The sequence below is a fragment of the Scyliorhinus canicula genome, chromosome 2 (assembly GCF_902713615.1).
Source record: "Scyliorhinus canicula chromosome 2, sScyCan1.1, whole genome shotgun sequence".
NCBI classification, from domain to species: Eukaryota; Metazoa; Chordata; class Chondrichthyes; order Carcharhiniformes; family Scyliorhinidae; genus Scyliorhinus; species Scyliorhinus canicula.
The window spans coordinates 265286336-265303935 of record NC_052147.1 but is presented as its reverse complement, the minus strand read 5'-3'; the positions used below and the strand labels follow the sequence as shown (position 1 = coordinate 265303935).

At 46.3% G+C, this 17600-nt stretch overlaps 1 protein-coding gene across 3 annotated transcripts in view; it reads left to right on the top strand.

Annotated features, from left to right (window-relative positions):
- The window catches only part of gli2a (GLI family zinc finger 2a), a 488975-nt gene that overhangs the window by 25962 nt on the left and 445413 nt on the right, over positions 1-17600 (top strand). Inside the window, exon 1 of one of the 3 annotated variants that reach the window (XM_038790039.1) lies at positions 72-86. The exons of the other annotated variants lie outside the window; for them this stretch is intronic. The gene's annotated coding sequence lies outside the window, so the exon portion shown is untranslated. Of the gene's footprint in view, positions 1-71; positions 87-17600 lie in introns of those variants that run through there. 3 annotated transcript variants of the gene reach the window in all.

Here is a 17600-nt window from a genome sequence, read left to right as displayed (position 1 = left end):
AAAACGTTTCTAAAACTGACGCCGAGAGGGCTGTAGGCCAGAACAAATTGGTGGAGCACAAGGCTTGCGTTCCCATGTGCGAGCAGGTGACGTGACTTATTTTTCCCTTTTTTTTTTGTTTTGTTTGTTTAATGTCGTCGGCTGGGAGATTGCAGATCGTGATACAAAAAAATGTGATGTGAGAAAAAGATGTTTTTCTTAACACAGATTGACTACCCGTGACAGTTGGATCAAATTGAAAACAGAGTACAGTGTAAATATTTGTGGAATCAAATGCAGCCAGACCTCAGGCTCCATCATGACAGACTGGAGGATGAACTACATATGTGTGGCCAGGGAACACAACAAGCCAGCATGTGTTTCCCAGCTCCCCGCCACCACTAGCCCCCCCATCCCCACACACATGGAATGAAGGATTGCCATTCGCTTTTGGAACGAGCAGTCCCTTTTTGGGGGGGCGGCCTTGAAATTTCTGAAATGTCAAAGCTGACACAAAATATCTGCTTGTCTTCAAACTGAAACCATTTTTTAAAATATGTATTCTCTATTCTTGTGACATGAGCACGGTTATTCAAGTCACTGAAACGGGCGGGACGTGACGCACTGGTTTGCGCTGAGGACCCGGGTTCGAAATCCGGCCCTGGGTTACTGTCCGTGTGGAGTTTGCACATTCTCCCTGTGTCAGCGTGGGTTTCACCCCCACAACCCAAAGATGTGCAGGTTAGTGGATTGGCCACGCTAAATTGTCCCTTAATTGGGAAAAAAAATAATTGGGTACTCTAAATTCATATTTTAAAAAGTGCTAGCCACTGAGGAACTTCCCTCGTCAAGCCAGGAGTGCTCTCTCCACCCCCCCCCCCCCCCCCACCCCCCGCCCCCCAACTCATCTCTGATCTATCAAACAGTCTCCCTACAAGTCAATGGCAAGAAAAAAGTGTTACTGTGAAAGGTGTGTGAAAGCCCACCAGACCTGGTTAATTGATATTGGAATTATTCTCTGAGATGTAACAACTTAATTATAATGCATACTTCTCTCCTGTTTTGACCCAATTCCCTGCACCCCCCTCCCCCCATCACAATTGTCAAATGGCAGGATGCAAGGACCATTAGGGGCATAAATAAACTGTTGGTTATCTTTTTGAGTTCAGGCTTTTTTTCAGAACTTAAATTAGAATCAACTGTTACTTGATGACTTTCTTAAGAGAAGAGTTGGAGCAGAGTGGCTTAGGTTTGTTAACATTCTCCCTCTTGTTGCAATCCTCCGTACACACAACTTTTTCATTAGTTTCAAAGGCGCTGTTTTTAGGCCGTGGGCTGATGTAATCCGAGCCTGCTGTGATGCATCGCTATTCCTTCTTTAACTGCTGTAATTGGCAGCTCACTAAAGTCATTGTTCTTGGGCTTTATACAGTTCGACAGATCACATCCATAAAACAGTGGTAACTTTCCCCTTCCTGCTCTCCAGAGTGGAGTCTTATGTTGTGGAAACATCTGTTAGACATTCAGGGAGCTCGAGGAGCTCTCACACAGGATATTGCTGTTATTTATAGGAGATGCAGTTGGTTCCAAAGACCACCTTCTGCCTGCCGTTCACAAACTTCCCTCCCTTTCTCATGGCAGGCAACAAAACCCCCGAGCTTCAGCCTTTTTCTCTGCTCACTGAACCAGAAAGAATACGCTTAACCCGTCTACTGGTCAAAAATGATTAGAACTATGCAGCAGAGTAAGAAGCGGCTGGGGTGATGTCCTATTGTATCAGGCACCCAACTGGGCCAGCAGAATGTGTGTCCCTTCCCCCCCCCCCCCCCCCCCCCCCACTCTCTTTCTCATTCTCTCTCTCTCTCTCTCTCCCTTTCCCTCTGTCCTTGCTCTGTGATCTGGCTTGGATTTCACTCGGGATCAACTGTGGTATTAAGGATAACTACCGTTGAATGTTTTTAAGTAAAATGGATTCTTATTTCAAAATAAAGAAAATTAAACTGTGGTTTACTGGAAGTGGGGGTGGGGGGTGGGGGGTGGGGGGAATTAACAGATTTTCAAGAATCAAATTACCTTTCCTTTTTATGAAGCAGGAACAGTAGTACTTGAAGGATCTTAATCAAAGTAACCATGGGGAAGTGACATTAAAGGGAGGAGGGGAGAGGGAGTAATGAGAGGTATGTATTGAAGGCAATGAGGTTGGTGTAGGGGTGCTGATTGTGGCAGGTTGATTGATGAGTTGCCGAAGATCTCTGTTGATTTTGGCATGGCTTCTTTGTGGGTAACGCTGACTTTTCTTTTTTTTCTGGGGCAAACATTTCCCCCCCCCCCCTCCCTGAGAGGCCGCTGTCTTTATTGATAAATCTTTGGCAAAGTTCCTATTTTGTGCTTGCCAAACACTCAGAGGAAACTTTCATAAGGACACGGGGAGTCCACGCCGAGTAAAAATAAGAAAAAAAGTTTTATTTAAAAACAATGGGCTGGATTCTCCCAAAATGGGACTATGTCCCCACTCCTGCCTAAAATCGCTGGCATTTCACTCCCGAGTTCCCAATAAGAAATATCAGTCGATTCACTCACCTGCAGGGAGCTAGCAGGGACCCAGAGTGATTCACGCAGCTTCCTGGCGGACTCGGACCATGGAGGCAGCTTCAAAATGTAGCCCCCCCCCCCCCCCCCCCAATCTGATCCACCCGCCCACTCCCCCTCCAGGGCGGCCACGGACTGAGTCAGCAGCCGTCACGCGAGCATCCCGACCGGCCATAGCATGTCAGTTCCACGCCGTCGGAAACTCGGCCGTTCGGGAGCGGAGGATCACTGGGCGGGCCTCTGGCAATGGCCCCCAGCCGCGCGGAGTACCCTGCGAACACGCCGATTTTCGGGGCCCGGAGAATTGCCGGACCGGCGCTGGGCCCGATTTCGGCGTGAAATCGGATTCTCCGCCCCCGTGCCAAATGCGATTTCGGCGTGGGGCTGCGGAGGGAATCCAGCCCAATATGTATACACTCCCTGGTAGACCCCTACCGGGTTCCTGTTTGGTCTGTGCCTTACTGGCCGACGTTATGTACCCCGCCCTGAGGGGACGGGGGTCTGCTCATATTCTGCAAACAGCACAGGGGAGATGAGCATTCCCACCCCATAGGTCCCATGCGGGATATTACAGAAACACTGCAGGTTAATTTGAAATTCACTAGTATTGTAGTAAAGAATCTTCCATGTACATGGGACCCACAGGGATAAAAACGGGGCATGCCTGGTCCGCTGGTTTCATTCTGACACGGAGACAGTGACAAGAAGATTCTGGCATTGTGGTAAAGGCCAAAATTTGGAGTGGAACCCTAACCTACTGGATTTCTGATCCATGTGAGATCTGGGCCCACAATTCAGTGGAGTGAATGAATCTGCTGCTCAACTCATAGCTCCCTTCTATGCATGTTCTGATACTATTCTGTGGGTGTATGTGTGTAAGGTGCCAGTTGCTGAACTATCACTGGAATTCCTTCTATTACCCTCTCCTTAGTTCCAGTAGAATTCTTGTTGGTGTAGATTCCAATGCAAAGCTTAGGCAAGATCTCAGACCGTACTAGAGAATGATGATGGCCATTTGTTCCTTTCGCCGCATTTTAACTATGAAGTGTCTCGTCTCTTTCTGAGTCTCAACCTCTGTTGCTGCAGGACATGTTAGGACTGGCATCTCTTTTGCACCTGTACACATGATTCCCCGCCCCAACTATTAAGATTAACCACATCCTTTTTTGAAAATATCGCCCCTTTGCAGTAAGGTAACAAGATATTGATATTTGTGTCCACACTTCACTTGCTGAAGCAGTTAAAGAAAATGGAATGTCGGGAATGCTCAGCAGGTCAGTCAGCCACCGGAAAAGGATGTGACAATTGAAAGCTAAAAGATCAGTGAAATCACACCCTATCTTTATAAGGCAAATTACCAGATTAGCAAATGGCAGGGAACACACTAGCGTGAATACATTGCTTCTGATCCATGTATAAAGACAACCTGCCTCCCCAAGTCAGAGCCCGAACTGATACTACAGCGAGAGGGAATGAAATATCCTGGAAATGCTCATCTTACCTCTTTACTTTGGGGGCAGCGTAAGCCTTGGGATTTGATTTAAACTGGACATGTTTCCCACCAGTTTTCAGCTTATAATGTGAAGCTCTGGAAGTTCTGATTGTCTCTTGCTGAAGTTATGGTTGGAGAACCCATGCAGGTTTTTTTTGGGTTGCAATATGAATGAACCCTAAATTGCACCAGTGTTAAACCTGTATGCATATTTTTTTGACTGCATTCACTGGGTGTGTGCACGCCTGGCAAGACCAACATGTGGATGAGCAGAGGGATCTCGGTGTCCATGTACATAGATCCCTGAAAGTTGCCACCCAGGTTGATAGGGTTGTGAAGAAGGCCTATGGTGTGATGGCCTTTATTGGTAGAGGGATTGAGTCCCGGAGCCATGAGGTCATGTTGCAGTTGTACAAAACTCTAGTACGGCCGCATTTGGAGTATTGCGTACAGTTCTGGTCGCCTCATTATAGGAAGGACGTGGAAGCTTTGGAACGGGTGCAGAGGAGATTTACCAGGATGTTGCCTGGTATGGAAGGAAAATCTTATGAGGAAAGGCTGATGGACTTGAGGTTGTTTACGTTAGAGAGAAGAAGGTTAAGAGGTGACTTAATAGAGGCATACAAAATGATCAGAGGGTTAGATAGGGTGGACAGCGAGAGCCTTCTCCCGCGGATGGAGGTGGCTAGCACAAGGGGACATAGCCTTAAATTGAGGGGTAATAGATATAGGACAGAGGTCAGAGGTGGGTTTTTTACGCAAAGAGTGGTGAGGCCGTGGAATGCCCTACCTGCAACAGTAGTGAACTCGCCAACATTGAGGGCATTTAAAAGTTTATTGGATAAGCATATGGATGATAAGGGCATAGTGTAGGTTAGATGGCCTTTAGTTTTTTTACCATGTCGGTGCAACATTGAGGGCCGAAGGGCCTGTACTGCGCTGTATCGTTCTATGTTCTATGTTCTATATATTGCCCTTCCCTAAATACCTTTGAAAAGTTGGTGATGATCCACCTTCTCGAACCACTCCAGCCCATGTGCTGGAGGTACATTAGGTAGGGAATTTCAGGATTTTAAACTATCAACAATTAAGGAATGGTGCTATATTTCCAAGTCAGGATGGTGTGTAACTTGGCAGAGAACTTGTAGATGGCGGAGTTTCTGGGCGCTTCCTGTCCTTGTCCTTCTAGGCAATAAGAGTTTGTGCTTTGGGGAGGTGCTGTCGAAGCACCTTTGTCAAGTTGCTGTGGTGTATCCTTGCACACTGCAGCCACTCATATTGTGCTGCTGGTGGAGGGAATGCTTTGTCTCGGTGTTGATCCTCTTGAGTGTTGTTGAAGCATTATTCATCCTGGCAAGCAGTGAGCTTTCCATCTCATTCCTGGCTTATACCTTGTATATGGCAGATAAGTCTTGTGGAGTCAGAGGTTGATTTATTCACTGGAACATTCCCATCCTCTGGCTTTCTGTGGTTGTCACCGTACTTATGTGGCTGTTAAAACTCAGATTCTGGTCAATGGTGAAATCCTTGGAATTGCATTCATGCTTTATGCTTTGGGGCAGAACAGTAGCACAGTGGTTTGCACAGTTGCTTCACAGCTCCAGGGTCGCAGGTTCAATTCCCGGCTTGGGTCACTGCCTGTGCGGAGTCTGCACGCTCTCCCCGTGTCTGCATGGGTTTCCTCCAGGTGCTCCGGTTTCCTCCCACAGTCCAAAGATGTGCAGGACAGGTGGATTGGCCATGATAAATTGTCCTTAGTGTCCAAAAAAATGTTGGGTTGGGTTTCTGGGTTATGGGGATGGGGTGGGGGCGTGGTCTTGGGTAGGGCTCTTTCCATGGGCTGATGCAGACCCGATGAGCCGAATGGCCTCCTTCTGCACTGTAAATTCTATGTTCTGTAAATTCTATGATGAAGAAGTCAAGGAAGAGAAGATTTTATGTTCATTCGTGGGATAAGGATGTCACTTACAAAACAAGTTGCCCATCCTTAAGTTTCCCTTGAGAAGGAAGCTGGATGGTCGTCTTGAGCATGTTAGATAGATATGAGAAAAATATATATATTTTTAATAAATTAGAGTACCCTATTCATTTCTTCCAATTAAGGGGCAATTTAGTGTGGCCAATCCGCCTGTCCTGCACATCTTTGGGTTGTGGGGGCGAAACCTACGCTGACATGGGGAGAATGGGCAAATTCCACATGGACAGTGACCCAGGGCTGGCATCGAACCTGGGACCTTGGTGCCGTGAGGCAGCAGTGCTAACCACTGCACCACCGTGCTGCCCGAAAAATGTATTTTTAAAATTAAAGTATCAAAAGTAAAAGGACAGCCATGTTGACACATTTCACACAGCCAAGAGAGGAAGGATCATTCCTCAGCCATTCCCGACTGCTAGAAAACATACCTCTCCAAAATAACCACTTTTGGAATAGTGATGCCATTTTAAAGAGCCTGGAATAAGCAATGAGTAAGTTCTTACGTGTGTACAGGGTGCATGGGAATAGCAGAAGGACATGTTGTAAACCTGTACCTTATTGCAGCCCAACATGCTGACAGTGGCTGCCACCATCGTATCCATCATTCTGACTTTGTACACGGCAGATATTAGGACATCAGATAGGGACACTGTCCTTGGAAAACTGTCAAATTCTTCCCCTCAACACACATCCTGGCCAGGAAAGAATTCATTGCACTATGTGACTTCAGCTGAAATTTTCTTTAGCCCTCAAAAGTGTTATACTTACGATATCATTCATTCACCTGTGGAACAAAAATAAACTTAACAGCAGGAAGCCTGATTCTTGTTTCAAATCCTCTGTGTAAATATTCTAATGGAGTTTGGGGTAGGAACACTGCAGAAATGCCGCCACTCTAAAGTAGTGAATGATATTTGGGTGTCTCTGATTGCAAGTGCAGCCTTTTTGGCGGCACTTTTCATGTGTGCATGACTGGTACCATGTTGGATCTTCACTGCTGGTGTGCACTGAGCAAGCTATGTTTATCTGTGTTTTGTGATCCGTGAAATGGGATGGGGGGGGGCAGGTTGCAGATTATTGCCAGTATTGCATAGCCAGTTTTATTCTAGACCGATCAAGTATTAAGCATCAGTCACAAGGTGAGACACATTCTTAGCTCCTTTCATTCTGAAAACATCGCCCTCTGGTGCCAATTTGCCAGCATGTTGGTAGTGGTGAAGAGATGGGCTCTTGCCAACAAATCAAAGTTCCTAAGTGGTGGCATGGAAAGTGGAAAATATATTGATGCCACTTACAGGAACGTCACACCTCATTAATGAAGGATTGGGATTGATAGTACCGCTTTGATGAATGTAAAAGAAATGTCATATTTTATATGTTTTGCACTAATGTTATTAAAACCTAGGTTAAAATGGATACAGACAAAATGGCTGCTAGGGCTGTGATTAATGTGTCATAAAAGTGAGGTAATCATTGATTTGCAGGTAATAGGTCTTGAGAAGCATTTACGTGTTTACAGATAGCTAGCTAATGGAATATTGTTGAGGTTTGAAGGACCCTTGGGGTGCAGATCATTTATGATGGGTATTTTATTTGGTCCTGGCTAAACAAGTCAAGGGACATCTTGAAAGAAGAGGCAAAATAATGTCTTGTGCTTTGGGTACCGATGTTGTAGTCAAATGGAAGGACCAGATCTGACTGAAAAGTCAGTTGGTTCCAAAACTCGCATCTGAAGAGAAGCATTTCTGTTTGGTCCTGAGGACTCTGCACAGAGAAAAGCAAGTAAAACCCTGGTTGTTAAATTTATTCATGAGTGATATTTGAAATATATTGGCTTGCTTAATTTGAATATAATGGCAGGTTTAAGAAGTAAGTTAAGTTTTTCTCTTTTACCCCTAACTGTTGTAACAGTTTATTGTAAAGCTATTTCTTTGTTGCTATTGTGATTAATTCTGTGTTTAAATTAATGTCTGTTTTAATAATCTGTTTTAACTGAATGGGTCAGTATTATCACTTCTGTGATGCAGTAACATTTCCTCTCAGTTTTACAAATTTCAAATAGTTGGATTCTCTTCCTGGAAAATAACAACTGCATGTGTCTGTATATCAGTGCTTTTCAAAGTGTTTCTGCATGGAGGACAGCATCCATTGATTGTTACATTGCTGGGTAACCCTGACCTAACTTCTAAAAGATAGTTAGTGTGAGCTACTCAAAGGAAAACAACGTTGAAAATTATTTTCATTCTTGTTTTCAAATCCTTCCATAGCCTTCCCTATCTCTGTAACCTCCCCCAGCCCTATAGCCCTCTGGAAACTGTGTTCCGCATGCACAACTGTGGCTTCCTTCCCCACTCGGTGCCTTCAGGTGCCTCAACCCTAAATTCTAATATGTCCTCCTTAAATCGTTCTGCCTCTCTACCTCTTTCTGCTCCTGAAGAACACTCTTTAAACCCTACCTCTTTGACCAAGTCTTAATATGCCCTTATGTGACTTGCTAACAAATTTTGTCTGACAACACTCTTAACAATAATAATAATCTTTATTGTCACAAGTAGGCTTACATTGCAATGAAGTTACTGTGAAAAGCCCCTTGTGAAGCGATTGGGACATCTTACTATATTGAAGGTGCTAATAAATGCTTGCAGCAACAGAAATAAGATGAGAAGAAATCTACAAATAGCAATGAAATATATTGATTGAATCTTGAAATACTGAAGTTGGATTCTGGGCCCGAGATGGATAGATACTGGAATAATCTTGCCAACTTTGAAATCACCTCACAGCCAACCAGACACTCAGTACAACAAAGAGTGCTATTTATACATCAGACTGTAGGGACTTGGGTTACTAGGAACCCCACCACCCTTACAGGCAGTCAGTACCCTGTCCCCTAAAGCCAATACCCAGTCTGCATGTACCAGGCAAGTAAGTGGCACTGGCTTTGGCAATATCAACAGGAATTGCATTATTCCCGATGTACAAATCTGAAGTGCCAGGTGATCTATAACTTCTGACACCTTTCCATCCACGAAAGATGATGGAAACAGAGGAAACCAATTCATTTCAGATTGGCTGTCTATATATGGCACAACGTTTTGCTGATGGCTGAGGAGGCCAATCCTTGAGAGGCAGATTCTGCCAGAAGTGCCACACATGCCGCGACCAAGTGTCATTGTGGGCTGCTGTTTTTGGCATTGGTGTCTGTTGGCCAAGCCCCCTGTAGCCACTGGACACCGTGGTGGTGCCACACCAGCCCCCACAGGAGGTGTCAACGTTTTCTTCTGTCATCAGCTAGTGACTCCCAGGTGGCCTACAACATGTACCTTACTTGGCACCATGACCTATCAGAATTGGTTACATTCTCAGAGGACCACGGTTTTTAGGAAATCAATTTTTGTGCAAGTATAAGATTGCTCATTTTCCCATTTGTTTTCTAATACCAACCGCATCCTGTTGGCATCAGCTACGTGTACACTGGAAATGTGGAATTTATTTCTGACATTATGACAGCTGATGCACATAAGTGGAGAACAGGGAAGGGTCTTATCCAAGTGAGCTGACTGTAAGAAAACCCGCAGTGCTTAAAGCCACAAGTGTGCGTTGGTAGGTCAGATTCACAAGTTGTGTTTATGTGGTTTCCATGGTTTATTTATTTATTTTTAAAGTATGAAATCTCTTTTTTTCTCTTCTCTTTGTTATAGACCTTGCCAAACCACACACTTCCCGTTTGGAAGACGGCATGTAGGGAACCTGCTTCCAAGCCACTGTTACATGGAGACACATGACAGTGGCCCAGTGATGATTCACCTAGTTTTGCCTCCCATCATGGAGAGGAGCCTGGCCTCCACTTGGTTGCTTCTCCTGAACAAGAATTTAAAACGCAAGCGTTGGAACGGCATTGCTCCAACAGACTGCAAATGCTGAACCACAGTGTGGGGAGTTATGCTTTGAAATAGTTGCCCTATTGTGAAATTCTGAGGTAATTGGTTTTCCTCTGAGGAGCATGTCTTCATCGACCAGCTGGGGTTGGTCTCCTTGGTAAAGAGAAAGTTGAGATGGGATCTGATCGAAGTGTAAATATTCTGGGGGGGTTTAGGGAGAGTGGAGAGGGAGAAACTGTTATAGAATTTACACTGCAGAAGGAGGCCATTCGCCTCATCAAGTCTGCATCGGCCCTTGGAAAGAGCACTCTCCATCCTATCCCCGTAACCCAGGAACCCCACCTAACCTTTTTGGACACTAAGGGCAATTTGTCGTGGCCAATCCCCCTAACCTGCACATCTTTGGACTGTGGGAGGAAACCAGAGCACCCGGAGGAAACCCACGCAGGCACGGGGAGAACATGCAGATTCCACACAGACAGTGACCCAAGCCAGGAATTGAACTTGGGACTCTGGAGCTGTGAAGCCACTGTGCAAACCACTGTGCTCCCATGCTACTGGTGGAAGGTTCAGGAACAGGAATGCACCAAAGTGAGGTAATTGGCAAAAGAACCAACATGAGGGGTATATTTTTTTATTAAAATATAAGGTTAGCATTTGCCCCCTCCGATTTGAACCGTGTCCATTTATACTCTTTTGGAGATTGAGCCAATGATCATCACCTGTCTTTAACAATGCAATTGGTTTAACAAGGTAATTGTCAAAGGCTGCCGTTGTTGTTAAATTAACACAGATCTGGATGAAATTGGGAACAAGCTGGCCCACACAAGCTTAAAAGCACAAGTTCCTCCAAGTGGAAGAATAACCTTCACGTTCTCCACTGAGCAGGCAATCCACTCCTCCAAGTTAACGGTCAAGTGTAGAAGCTGAAAATTACTCTGCCAAGCTCAATGATGCAGTGGGGGCTGGATTCAACACCTAGTGCAAGATGGATCGCCTTGTCCATCGTTGGCGGGGCGTGAACCATTTCGAGGATTGAGCTTCATTGGCATGGGTCCGTGTGCAGCTGTACATGCCACTGACGGCAATGCGATGGGATTCGCTGCTTTGAGAAGGTGGAAAATCCACCGGTACCTATGTGCAACAGGTTAATGTATTTTTAATAAGGCCCAAGAGGAGCAATCCTGGTTGGACAATTACAGTTCAGATTAGCCCCAGGATTGTGAAAATAACAAAGAGCCCCTTCCTCACCCCCCCCCCCCCCCCCCCCACACACACACACACACACTCCCCGCTGGCGAGATCTTCCAGTCTCACTGATGCTGACCCCGTGCTGCAGGTTTCCCGGAGGCACAGTCAGCGAACAACGCAAAAGGCTGAAGACTTTGGCGGAACCATAAGATGCCACCGCTGGCCAATGGCAAACCGCCTTTGCCCCCAGAAAACACACTGCGGAATAGGGGGGGGGGGGGGGGGGGGGTAAAAAATGCCACCCAAGAGTTTTTGTCTAAGAGTTAGTACAGTATTTTGTTTAGCCTTGATTATGTTCTGGGAACCTAGGAATTAAGGCCATTTAGCTCCTTCAGCTTTCATTCATTGAGACCATGGCTAATCTGTGATTTAACTCCATATTGCCCACTTAGCCCCATACCCCTTAATATCTCTGGTCATCATAAATCTATCAATCTCCCATTTAAAGTGAACAATTGATCCAGCATCAGTTGCCATTTGTGGAAGAATGTCCCAAACTTCCACCAGCCTTCGCATATAAAAGTGTTTCCTAATTCCATTCCTGAAAGGTCTGGGTCTCATTTATAGGTTATGCCCCTTAACCCTAGACCCCTCAACCAGCAGAAATGGTTTCTCTCTGTCTATTCTATCTGTTCCGCTAATATCTTGAAAACTTTGTTAAAATTACCTGCTAACGTGCGCAGAAAGATAGGTAGTAAAGGTTCAAACTATGGGGTGATCTGAGGAGAGGGTATCTTTTAGATGAGAGGCTGAACTCAGGTTTTCGTGTGAGTGATCAAGGACCCATGGCATTATTCAAAGAAGAGTGGAATATTTGTTCTGGTGACCTAGTCAACATTTATTCTTCAACCAATATCATGTCAAGTAGATAAATAACTGGTTACTTACCTCGCTGCTGTTCTGGGACCTTAAACTTTGGGTAAGCAAAATGTGACTATGCTTCAAAACAAATTAATTTGTTAAGCATTTTGGGATATTCTGAGAGCACTGCTATGTGTAATTTTTTAAAAATTCATTTACGGGATGTGGGCGTCGCTGGTTAGGCCAGCATTTATTGCCCATCCCTATTTGCCCTTCAGAAGGTGGTGGTGAGTTGCCTTCTTGAACCTCTGCAGTCCTTGAGGTGGAGGTGCACCCACTGAGTGGCTTGGAGGGGAACCTCCAGGGGGAGGGGTTCCCAGGTATCTGCTGCTCTTGTCCTTCTAGATGGTAGTGGGTAAGCTATTTTATTTTTCTCAACAATATGTATGTCCCATCAGACTATCTCACAAATTATCCCTTTGAGGGCTGAAAAGCGTATGTTTCACAAGGCTTTTACCACTAGGAATCAGTTTTGTATTTTTTTCTGTGATGTTATCCTTTGTTTCATGGTAACTGGAAATGAATACAGTATTCAAAGCTCTTACCATAGCTTGAGTCACATTCCTGCATTGCAAGAGGAACTACACTTCAAGTGTAATTTATTAGCTATAAAGCGCTTCGCAATATCTTGAGATCATAAAAGGTGTTATTTAAGTATGGGCTTTTCTTTTTTCATTCTTGCTTATAACTTTCAGTGATTTTTTTCCATTTGTTTACTTTTCCGACAACTGATATTAGCCCTTAATGTACAATCATTGGTGTCTCTGTTTATTCATGTCTTACCTCTGACATAAAAAGTATTCAGTTTCCTCCATCTGGATATAATTCCACGACATTGCTTCCTAGCCCTCTCTACCAATTTCTTATCCATTTCCAACAGGTACCTTGGGCCTCCACAGCTCTGACTTAAACTTAAAGCCTTTCATGTGGCACTTTGCCAAATGTCATTTGCAAATCGAGGTATACCATGTTGTAGCGGTTTGCACAGTTCACCGGTGCTGTGGTTTCCACATGGGAGCAGACAGGGTTGGATCTTAAACTCCTGAATCCACATTGACTGCTGTTTATTGCATTTTTATTGGACGCATAATTTTCAAGTTTACTCCTGCTAATTATTTTATGGATGGAGGTGAAGTACGAAGTCTGTAGTTGCCTATACCAGGTTTTGCCATCTCTTTAGAAAATGGGCAGCACCGAATTCGGCTCTTTACAATTTATTCCAAAGCCTGAAATTCTATCTAATCAAAGTAAAGATGTCTTGCTGTAATTATATAGAGCCATGGTGAGATTGTACCTGGATGTACGGTGTACTGTTTTGTTCTCCTTATCTAAGGAAGGATACACTTGCCATAGAGGAAGTACAACGGATGTTCACCACACAAATCCCTGGGATTGAGCATTTTTTTTTTGTGGAGAGATTGAGGAAACTGGACATATGTTCTCTGGGGTTTTGAAGAATGAGAAGGGATTTCATGAAACTTACAAAACTCTTTGGAGGTGTGACAAGGTGGAATGTAGATATCTATCATGATCTGTTTGAATGTCAGAGCAGGCTCGATGGGTCAAATGGCTCCTATAGTTGTGCAAATCTTCTAGTTTCTGAACTGTCAGAGACGAGATGCCTGTCAGGGTCCTGCAGAGGTCCTAGCGCGGGATTCTCCAATCCCCCGCCAGGTCGGAGAATCGCCGGGGGGCAGCGTGAATCCTGCTCCGGTCGGCTGCTGAATTCTCCGGTGCCGGAGATTCGGCGGGGGTGGGAATCGCGCCGTGCCGGTCGGTAGCTGCTGGCGGCAGCCCCCCATGAGGATTCTCCGGCGCGCGATGGGCCGAGTGGCTGCTCGTTTTTTGCCGATCCCGCCGGTGTGAATTAGAGTAGGTCCTTACCGGCGGGACATGGCGGTTCGGGCGGCCTCCGGGGTCCTCGGGGGGGGGGGGGGGGGGGGGGGGGGGGGGGGGGGGGGGGGGGGTGGGGACGGGGGGGGGGGGCAGGGGGATCTGGCCCCGGGTGTTGCCCCCACGGTGGCCTGGCCCGCGATCAGGGCCCACCGATCCATGGGTGGGCCTGTGCCGTAGGGGCACTCTATTCCTCTGCATCGGCTAGTGTGGTCCTCCGCCATGGCCGACGCGGAGATGATCCCCACAGTGCATGCGCTGGGATGACGCCAGCACACGCTGGCGCTCCAGTGCATGCGCCAACTCGTGCTGGCCGGCGGAGGCCCTTCGGTGGCGCCAAGCCCCTTCCCCGCCGGCCGGCGGGGCACAAACCACTCCGGGGCCAGCCTTGCCCCTGAAGGTGCGGAGGATTCCGCACCTTTGGGGTGGCCTGACACCGGAGTGGTTCACGCCACTCCTCGGCGCCAGGACCCCCGCCCCGCCAGGTAGGGGAGAATCCTGCCCCTGATCTGTGGACATAAATCATCCCCGCTGACCCCCTGGCTCGCATAAGAACATAACGACTAGGAGCAGGAGTAGGCCATTTGGCCCATTTAGCCTGTTCCGTCATTCAATAAAATCATGGCTGATCATTTTGTGAACTCAGCTCCACTTATCCGTCCGCTCACCATAACCCTCAATCCCTTTACCGTTCACAAATCTACCTATATTTACCTCAACGAGGTAGCATCAACTGCTTCAGTGGGCAGGGAATTCCCTCGATTCATAACCCTTTGGGTGAAGAAGTTCCTCCTCAATTCAGTCCTAAATCTGCTCCCCCTTATTTTGAGGCTATGCCCCCTAGCTCTAGTTTCACCCACCAGTGGATACAGCCTCCCTGCATCTCTCCTATCTATTCCCTTCAGAATTTTATGTTCTTCCATAAGATCGCCCTTCATTCTTCTAAATTCCCATGAGTATAGTCCCAATCTAATCAGCCCCTCCCCTCCCACCAACCTGGCCTGATTACCCCCTCTGATTAGACCTGGCTAACCCTCCGATTACTTCTCCCCCTTCCCCACACCGGCCGGACTACAACCTGACCATGCAACTACTTGCTGATCGACCTACCCCTGACCACCCCATTCCCTAACAGGATTGGCTATCTCCAACCACTCGACTATTACTAAGAAAATAGACTTATCAGTGATAGGAAGCATGGTTTTGTGCAGGGAAGGTCATGTCTTACAAACCTAATAGAATTCTTTGAGGAAGTGACAAAGTTAATTGAAGAGGGAAGGGCTGTAGATGTCATATACATGGACTTTAGTAAGGCGTTTGATAAGGTTTCCCATGGCAGGTTGATGGAAAAAGTGAAGTCGTATGGGGTTCAGGGTGTACTAGCTAGAATAATAAAGAACTGGCTGGGCAACAGGAGACAGAGAGTAGTGGTGGAAGGGAGTGTCTCAAAATGGAGAAGGGTGACTAGTGGTGTTCCACAGGGATCCATGCTCGGACCACTGTTGTTTGTGATCTACATAAATGGCCTGGAGGAAGGTATAGGTGGTCTGATTAGCAAGTTTGCAGATGATACTTAGATTGGTGGAGTTGCAGATAGCGAGGAGGACTGTCAGAGAATACAACAAAATATAGATAGATTGGAGAGTTGGGCAGAGAAATGGCAGATGGAGTTCAATCCAGGCAAATGCGAGGTGATGCATTTTGGAAGATCAAATTCAAGAGCGGACTATATGGTCAATGGAAGGGTCTTGGGAAAATTGATGTGCAGAGAGATCTGGAAGTTCAGGTCCATTGTACCCTGAAGGTGGCAACGCAGGTTGATAGAGTGGTCAAGAAGGCATACAGCATGCTTGCCTTCATCGGACGTGGTATTGGGTACAAGAGTTGGCAGGTCATGTTACAGTTGTATAGGACTTTGGTTCAGCCACATTTGGAATACTGCGTGCAGTTCTGGTCGCCACATTACCAGAAGGATGTGGATGCCTTGGAGAGGGTGCAGAGGAGGTTCACCAGGATGTTGCTTGGTATGGAGGGTGCTAGCTATGAAGAAAGATTGAGTAGATTAGGATTGTTTTCGTTGGAAAGACGGAGGTTGAGGGGGGATCTGATTGAGGTCTACAAAATTATGAGAGGCATGGACAGGGTGGGTAGCAACAAGCTTTTCCCAAGAGTGGGGGTGTCAGTTACAAGGGGTCACGATTTCAAAGTGAGAGGGGGAAAGTTTAAGGGAGATGTGCGTGGAAAGTTTTTACACAGGGGGTGGTGGGTGCCTGGAACGCTTTACCAGCGGAGGTGGTAGAGGCGGGCACGATAGCATCATTTAAGAAGCATCTAGACAGGTATATTAACGGGCGGGAACAGAGGGAAGTAGACCTTGGAAAATAGGAGACAGGTTTAGATAAATGATCTGGATCGGCGCATGCTGGGAGGGCCGAAGGGCCTGTTCCTGTGCTGTAATTTTCTTTGTTCTTTGTTCTACCCCAGTCCAGACCGAGCCACGCCCCACCCCACCCGACCTGAAGACCTCCAGCAAACCGACTACCGACCACTTACCCATCAACCCACCTACCCATTCATTCACTCATTCATTCATGCACTCATCCATCATCCATTCATTAACATTCATTAAAGGACTGGACCTTTAAGTACTTACTATAATACACCAGCTAACGCTGTAGAAAGAGGGCGTGTCTTCCCTTCCCCTGACACTACTCTGCTCTGATGGAGTTCCCAGGGTGGACGCAATGCTGCTCATTTCTCTGAGATCTGGAAGCTTTGTACCGTCGGATTGGGGATACCTCCTTCCCGGAAGATTCAGCTCGATGTGTTTATCCTTCATTTCAAGCTCATTTATTTCTGTTAGTATTTCCCATCTTTTTTTTGTTTTATAAATTTAGAGTACCCAATTAATTTTTTCCAATTAAGGGCAATTTAGCGTGGCCAATCCACCTACCCTGCACATCTTTGGGTTGTGGGAGTGAAACTCACGCAAACACTAGAGAATGTGCAAACTCCACACAGGCAGTGACACAGGGATCGAGCCTGGGACCTCGACGCCGTGAGGTAGCAGTGCTAACCACTGTGCCCCCGTGCTGCCGACCCATCTTTTCTGACTTTTCTGACAATTACTGTCATGGAACTATAAGTAGTTCTTTATTCCTGTATTTATCGTCTGCTGTTGTCCCTTTTATCTGGATTCCCTTTTGTCTCCATAATCATTGTTTCTCTTTCTTCGTACATTCATCCCAGTGAAATCCTTCCTGCCTCTCTCGACAGGTTATGTAGAAGTAATTTCCCTTCTTTATTTCACTCGTGTACTTATTATAAGGGTAGCACAGTGATTAGCACTGTTGCTTCACACATCAGGGCCTCAGGTTCGATTCCCGACTTGGGTCACTGTCTGTGCGGAGTCTGCACATTCTCCCTGTGTCTGTATGGGCTTCCTCCGGGTGCTCCGGTTTCCTCCCACAAGTCTCGAAAGATGTGCAGTTCGGTGAATTGGACATTCTGAATTCTCCCTCCGTGTACCCGAACAGGCGACAGAATGTGGCGACTAGGGGATTTTCACAGTAACTTCATTGCAGTGTTAATGTATTTAGAGAGAGCAATTAGAGAGAGTATTTAGAGAGAGCAATTAAACACGTGGCTACAGGGATGGTGCAGGCGGGAGGGATTCAGA